The 8,521-nt window shown below is 41.4% G+C and overlaps 1 pseudogene; it reads right to left on the reverse strand.

Annotated features, from left to right (window-relative positions):
- Positions 1-2,172: 2,172 nt before the first annotated feature.
- On the reverse strand, positions 2,173-2,997 carry LOC119360426 (annotated as a pseudogene).
- Positions 2,998-8,521: the final 5,524 nt, after the last annotated feature.

Here is an 8,521-nt window from a genome sequence, read left to right on the forward strand (position 1 = left end):
GGTGGTCAATTGGGAAGATAATGTGATGTTAGATAGGAAATTTATAGAAGATGATATTAAACAGGAATGTGTAGGGCCCGACTGTGCCTCGCTAATCATTGGTGTCCACCATACAGTGCAAATCAGAGTAGTGTCGTGCGAAACTGGTTTTGATAAGCATATATGGGGGCATCATTTTGAAGCAGGTGCTGGCTGGAGGGGACAAGAGGTGAAACGGTGTTGCATCTACTGCATCGATGACGACGAGTCCCGGCGGTGTGGCGCAGTGGGGTATCAGTGATGGACGCACACAGGATGATGACGCTGTTTGGCGTCACGCTGGAGTCGACAGCAATAGGGCTTGACAAGGTGAATGTGTTGATCCCTCGTGAAGATGGGATGACGGAAGATTAACGGATTCTAGAGCATGCACATGTGGTGTGTGTGTTGACGGTTTGCTAGACCGGTTGGTGCTCTCGACTCAAAGTTGGGCGGCTTGGTGAGTCCACCGGTTTAGATGGTGTGCGTTTGTGCGAGATCAGGTCACATTATCAAGGTTGTAGGTGTAGCGAGAGAGCTCACCAAGAATGCGGCTTTGAGTCGATCCATGTATTTGTTTTGTCAGGCTTTGTTTGAATAATATAGTTGATAGTGTGTGCATCTTTGAATGGAGAGGGGTCGGGGGTTTCAACCCCTTCTCTTTAAAAGGACATATGTGCAACGGTAAAACATAGTTTAACTTATCTGGCATGTAGTTATACTTACAACACAAATACTGTATTCATCCGTGTTGCTTGATTTTTCGGTTCGTTTCAGCTAGCTGTATGCTTGCTTGCTTTGTGACACAAGAAACTACGTATGGCATAATTAAGGTATTAGTGTGTTTGTAGTACATGTTGAAATCACAACTATTACTCACAAACTCATAACCATATTTTACTCTCGCATGAATTGTATTTTTATTTGTGAAACCTGGCTTCGCTTGAAACATGGTTAAAAACAACCATGGTATAGACAACTTAATGCATGAGCCAGTTAGGTGATTACTATTGGTACATATAGTTGGAAGTAAAGGCACATGCACTGCATGATTTGCCTAACAAGAAACACGTACAATTTTCATCATGGCCGTTGGTTTGACCCATGCAGATTTTCACCGGCTTTTCTCCAACTAGACGTATGACTGCTCATCACCTTCATGCTCATTTGTTCACATGAGAGAGTGGGAGCAACAATACAAGCGCATGATGAATTTGTTACTCCCTCTGTAAATTAATATAAGAGCGTTTACATCACTAAACTAGTGATCTAAATGCTCTTATATTAGTTTACGTTGGAAGTACTATATTAAGAGCCTTCTAAAGTACTTCCTCCGTTTCAGAACTACCAAAACGTCACATATATTTAGGAACGGAGGGAATATATCTTTAACACAATTTTTTTTGCGAGAAATCTTTAACACAATTTATTGGTGGGATGTCATCCACTTGAAATTTCTCTCATGCATAACTGCGCTCGTCTGGCAACCGCTTCAGCATAGAAGCCATGATTATTCAAGATGTATGACTGCCTTCGGATGACAAAGTTAGGAAGGTTCACCAAGGTCATATGACTATATATAGCTACAGTAGTTAGTGTACTAGTATAAATACGAAGCACTTCTCCACATTTAACCCGTTCCCAAAGTCCTTGAGAATTAAGAAGTGGATACATGTATTTCACCATATTTTATATAGTATGAGATATTGAAGTAGACCAAAAGATAAAAGGTTTGGGGTTGGAGTTGTCTCCTGCGGTCACATGTAAGCCTCCTCTTCCCAATGTGCTTTGGTTCACCAGTAAAACTAACCTTAGGATGTCCGTTACCTTGGTTGTAAACCTTAGGATGCCCATTACCTTGGTTGTAAACTAATTCTAACATGTTGGTGTCTGGAAGAAAATTAAGGAAAATAGCCTTCTCAATACTTGGTGAGGATTACTATGTACTACAATTATGAGGCTGGTTACCAATTCTCAAGAGTGGTGCAATCCGGAAGCAGATGGAAAAGCTTCAATCCAGATCCTAAGTTTAAAAAATAATAAGGAAAACATTCCCAGGTCCAAGATGGAGTCCGGTATTTACATGCATTAGCTCAACTGTGTACATTCACTATGCTCAGAGAGAAACTTCCTGATTGGTTGGAACTGATCTACTCAATCTCTATCAGAGGCAGAGCTACTACTTTCCTTACTACTGCAGGTTGTGCTACTGCTACATTGTTCATCTTCCGTGCTTGGGAGGCCCAGGCTTACGAGCCACGAGGCTGACTGTGTTGGGTGTACCTTGCCTAGAGTCGCACAATATGGTTGGGCCTCCTGGTCTTTTTGATGGTTTAAGGCCTTTGACATCAAACGTTGCATCTGGGAAGAGCTTAAGTTCCCGTGGTGGTGGTGCATAAGAGTACTCCATGACTGTTCGCTGCTGAAAGGGGAATACTGCGCTTGTGATGGTCGGCGGATCCGACAGGAAAACTGAGCTAGTGAGAAACAGGATGAGGCGACCCAGAGATACCGTGGCCCCAACCTGGGTTGTCCGCAAGCCGCATGGCCAGCTCATTTTGTAGCTCCAGGACTTGGTTGCCGAGCACACCGTTCTCTTCCTGCAGCACATTCCTCTCCATTGTAACCTGTTTGTGGAAGAATGAATCAAGTGCTCAGGTTACATTGTAGGTATCATATGTGTGATAAAATAGAGTGAAGCAATGTAAACATATTCTGGAATGATGATTTTGAGATGAATCTTGCCTAGTTATCCTATGAATAAATGGAACACTAGGTTTCTCTCCATAGGGTAATTCAAAACCGTCAATTCAGAAAAGAAGAAAAACAGTGTCACGAGACGACTGCAAGGAAGGAAACACAATTCTAGACACGATCAACTTACATAATGCGATTCATTATTTCCTGTGTTGGCATGAGGACATATTGAGATTCATTCTGTAGGGTGCTATTCTCCTTTCGGCGAGACCCTAAGAGCATCTCCAATAGTCGCACAAAAGCTTGGCACGCTAAAATAGTTTTAGCGCGCCACTGTAGCACTTTCAGTGCGCCGGACCCAACGTTGATTTACCAGATGCCCAAAAACGCGCACCCAAAAAAATACACAGTGCAAATTGTGAAGCGCGCGCAAACCGGCGCTTCAAATTTGCAGCATGCGATAGTGCTTTTTAGCGTGTGCACAACCCTTTTTTGCGTGTGCACTATTTTACAGCTTCTGCTGGAGCTGTCTTGTGCCCAAAAAAAATCTGAATTTTAGTGCGCGGAGCAGTTTTTGGGCGTCTGTTGGAGATGCTCTAATTGCGAAATAAGATATCAAATAGTCGAGTGGTGTCAGTCAATATACATGATTTCTCATTGCTTTGTCTGTATGCTTGCAAAATGATGTTTCATTCGATCGATCAGAATAAAATGTATGTTCAATAGCAGACTTGAGTGATATCAGAAATCTAAGATCAGTGAGTAAAATGCTAATGGCAAGCGGGCAATACACATTAATTTACAATGTTTCTCTCCGGCTGCTTTACACCGCTAGCTGTCGGAGCTAAAGCTTGACACATGGTAAATTGGTAAGTTCATCCATGCTTTTACAAGCATAATTGAACATACATTAGGATGTACTCCCTCCGTCCTAAAATTCTTGTCTTAGATTTGTCTAGATACAGATGTATCTAACACTAAAATGTAACTAGATACATCCGTATTTAGACAAATCTAAGACAAGAATTTTAAGATGGAGGGAGTATCTACTAGGGAATTCCTTTCAAGCATGGAATACGCTTGTCTGCCAGTCGCCTGACCATATAATTAATATGACTGTCCTAATATGGATAATGAAGTTAGTTAGGTTCATCTAACATATAGTTGTAGCAGTAATCCCAGTAGTATAAATACTGAATGCTTCTCCACACTGAACTCGATCTCAATTCTATTGCCATCGAGAATTAAGAATTTGGTGCATATATCTCTCTATATTTGTAATAGTGTGTGAGATATTGAAGTGGACCAAAAAGTAGAAGGTTTGAGGTTCCGGTTGTCTCCTACGATAGCAGTAGCATCTCACCACCCCACTAATCGGTGTCTCTCTAGTGGACACTAGCATTAAGGGTATGCGTTGGCATGGCAGACAACCACCTGCCATTGGTGAATTGTTGTTTGAATATGCTAGGTACTATTACATCCATCTTACCACAACAGGAGCAAAGACAGTTGATTGCAGATCCTTGCCCAGACGCAGTTGGTGAGGAGAGGGCGATAGGTGAGGTGTTGAGGAATTGTAATGTGGAGTACGCGGCACTCAGACAAGGGTTGTAGGCAGAGGATATTGGTGGTGAGACATTGAGACGCGCTTGGTGCCTTGTTGCAGCAAGAGGGGCCCTGGAGAGAAATCAAATCTGCCATCGACAAGGTGCCACCTATGTATCCAAAATTTGGAACCTTGAGGGTACCCTGCAATCCTCTTTAGTTCAACTAAATAAATTAATTTTCAGAATTCATGTTACTTTTGAAATTTAGTTCATTTGGTTGAACTAAGTAGGGTCGGAGGGACCCTAAACGTTCCAAATTTGCATGCCTAGTGTCACCAGTTGTAAGTGTCATGACTATCACTACTAGAAAAACACCTAATAGTCCTGGTTCGTAAGGGCCTTTAGTCCCGGTTCGTAAGGGCCTTTAGTCCCGGTTCATGAACCGGGACTAATGGGTCGTTACTAATACCTCCACCCATTAGTCCCGGTTCAAACACGAAACGGGACCAATGTTCCTCCATGTGGCCCTGTGCGCCGAGCCCAGTCAGGGGGCCTTTGGTCCCGGTTGGTGGCACCAACCGGGACCAAAAGGCATTCACGCGTCAGCATTCCAGTGGCTGGGGTTTTTGTTATTTTTTTTTGAAAGGAGGGGGGGTGTTGGGGGTTTTGGGGGGTTAATTTAGGTGTTTCATATATTGTGTTAGCTAGCTAATTAATAAAGAGAAGTGTCCTCTCTTATGTCCGTGCTTGGTCGACGCTACGTACTATATATACATAAGTGATCGAGACAACCATTCAGTACAGAAGTTCGTCATGCATACCGAGAGAAGTGATCGATCGACCTCTCCTTCTCCGAGAGATTGGTCGAACAATAAGTTTTCGTATATCATGTATCTGACGCTACTGGCTACATACATGTACAATATGTATAAGATCTCTTAATTACAATCTCCTAGCAATTGAAATCAATTTCCATATGGTATTCTCCGGCTTTATTGATGACGTGGTCAAGAAGAATCCCGCCAATTCCTCTTGAATTGCTTTCATGCGATCTGGTTCTAGGAGTTCATTCCGCATCTGCCACGTCTAATTTGAAGAAGGGGGTTAATTAATACATATATATGAATGAAACTCAACAGAAATGATGGTGTAATAAAATGAAATTGTGAATATTATTGCTTACGCACTTCATATTATCTTTAAGAGTAGCCCCGCTTGTTTTTCAAAGTCGCGTTGTGGATGAACTCGCACATGTAGTATCCACAGAAATCATTCCCTTCTTCCTGCCACAAGCATTTTACGAGAAATAGAGGTTAATCAAACTGATAATGAAGCATTATAAATGGCATTGATGAAAGTATAGCTATAGAATCAACGGGAGATGCGCGCAACTAGCTAGCCAGTAGTACTTACTTTCGGGTATGTATATCGCAGCTCCTTCGACAGTCCCGGAGCTTGTGCGGTGAACTGTTTCCAAACCCTGCAAGACAAAGAAAATAATTATTATTACTGAGATATCAGAAAATGAACAAAAAGTTGCCGATATGGTGCCATAATCAATTGAACTTACTTGCTGAGCATTTCAGTCATGTCCGCATAGGATTTGGGATCTTTCCGTCTCGAGTCTAAGACGGTTACTAGTCCACGCTCAAGCTTAATCTCCAGAAGAATATAGTGGTACCTGCGCACGCATGCATAACTCATCAATTACATTACTATAACCTCGCTCGAGTAATAAGGGAAACCGAATATGCACACGACAGTAGCACTCACTTGCCGTTGTAAGGAAAGAGTATGGTATCTTTGTTTTGATTTTTGATCAACGATTGTAGCACGTTGTCCTCGGCCTCTTTGATGTCCTTTTTAACCAGAAATTCATCTATGATATTTGTGTTAATGAACCCAATATCATAAATTTTTTGATTTTTGCACTCGACGATCTTCAATCTGCATAATATATTGAGGATAATTAATTATAAATACATGAAATGAAAGAGCCGAGCTATATATAGAGACTTAATGATAGAAATAGTACTTACAGACAGTAGCAAAAAACCATTAGTTTATCGAGGGCCTTTTGATTGAAGAACGCAAAGAACTCATCAAATGCAACAGTCAACAGATCATTTATAACGAGGTCATGCTCCTCCTTAATTTGCAGATACAAAGCATTCGTACCCTCAGACTCTCTGCAGGTTTCCATGTACCAATTATGAAATCTTCGCATCATTGTTGTCAGAGATTTTTCATCTTTGACGAGAGGCTTCCCATACTCATATCTGTGTTCCACTAGTAGAAAAACACCCATTAGTCCCGATTCGTAAGGGCCTTTAGTCCCGGTTCATGAACCGGGACTTATGGGTCGTTACTAATATCTCGACCCATTAGTCCCGGTGCAACACATGAACCGGGACAGATGTGCCTCCACGTGGCCGGTCCGCCGAGTCCAGTCAGGGGGGCCTTTGGTCCCGGTTGGTGGCTCCAACCGGGACCAAAAGTTAATTTTTTTTACAAATGTGGCTGCTTTAGGGGTTTTGGGGGTTATTTTTAGGTTGTTATTAGCTAGCTAATAGAGAGAAGTGTCCTCTCTTATATCTTCGTCCTTGGTTTATCAACGCTGCTGCTATGTTCATTTCACCCGCTGATATAACATGCTCATGCATGCGCATCATACATCATCATATATAATAACAAGTCTTATGCATCATCATACAACTTCTACTCGTTATTAATAATAAGTCATACGATCATCATCCTCATAGTCATCGAACCCAACCCTACATAATTGTTCTTAGCACATGATCATCAGTATCAGGTAGGACCTAAACACCCTTAAGGTAAAATAGCATAAAACAATGTAGATCCTGACTCTCCATTATGAAGAATGGCGATCATCCTGTCTCCAATTCTTGCCCTTCGCTGCTTGTTGCTTCCAAGAAGCTCCTTACGACTGTCCATACATTTTTTCCATTCTTTGATTGTTATGTCTTCACTTCTTTTAGGAACCCGGTATGGACAGTTGAGATTCGTAGGACGACCTGGTTGTATGTTCAAAACATGAAGGCTACCATGCGTATACATCAGATAAGGCACACAATCATTCGGGATTATCTGTTGAAAAACATAGTAATAACTTCGTAGTTAGCAATGATGTACTAGTTTTAGAAGTGTGCAAAAAGATCATAGATGTCGTAATAGTAAAAAAATCTTACCAGGGTATCTCCATGGTAGTTACCATAGTTCAACACGTGCACTAGTGGCACGTATTGACCATAATGTTGAGGAGTTTGATTGTAGATATTGTAATTCTCAAGATCAATACAAAATGCGACCAGATGAGTTTTCTCCTGATAAGTTAATTCGGAGCCTTCGATGTAGTAGGTTCTGTCTACCATCTTCCGCACATTCTTTGAAGAATGAAAATAAGCTGTCAATGGAGATAAGTTGTCAACTATTTTGAAATAAACAATATAAATTACTTAATAACTATGTTAAGCTCACATGGGGGAAGAATTGGAGGTGTATCCACAAGGACCCAAATCGAAGGTCTCTCTTGCTCGATTGTAGGATCACCAAGATTCATGGTGACAAGCATACCCTCATCAAGACCATACATCTTGCAAAGTGCTTCCCAATTTTTGCAACCAAAATGGGTTACACTTTGAGCATTTTGCAGCTTTACTTGAAAATCCACACCATGATAGGTACTTAGGATAATTTTTTTGGTTTCGAAACTTTCATGGTCTTCAAAACCCATCCTCTCCAAGACATAGCGTCTTGCAAAGCATGGGATAAGCAAGTCGAATTGGAAAAGATGAAAAATATTGTCATGATTAAAATAGTTGAAGTCATGAGTAATTACAAAAAAAAACTATTGTCGTCGGTTGCGTACCGTATGAACATCGAAGGTCTCCTCGAGCTTAATGCTGAAGCGACGATCTTCGTCCAGCTCAATGAACCTGTCGCAGATACCTCGGTCATCGTGGCACCAGTCGCACTCCCCCGGGCGGTTTTCGTCGTCCGAATACGACATTTTGGGCCTATGTTCATCATTCAAATATTAAACTAGATTATTAATCACGGGTTGACTATCGGTGATGTACGTAGCTCCTCCTTTCATTTCTGAATGCATTATTACCTCAAATTGTCTAGCACACGGGAATAAAGGAGAACTTATCCAATATGAGCATTCAATAAGCAAAACCAAATCATAAAATAAGCAAAACCAAATCATAAAATAAAGTAGTATTCAAATTAGC

This window comes from Triticum dicoccoides, chromosome 2B (assembly GCF_002162155.2).
Source record: "Triticum dicoccoides isolate Atlit2015 ecotype Zavitan chromosome 2B, WEW_v2.0, whole genome shotgun sequence".
NCBI classification, from domain to species: Eukaryota; Viridiplantae; Streptophyta; class Magnoliopsida; order Poales; family Poaceae; genus Triticum; species Triticum dicoccoides.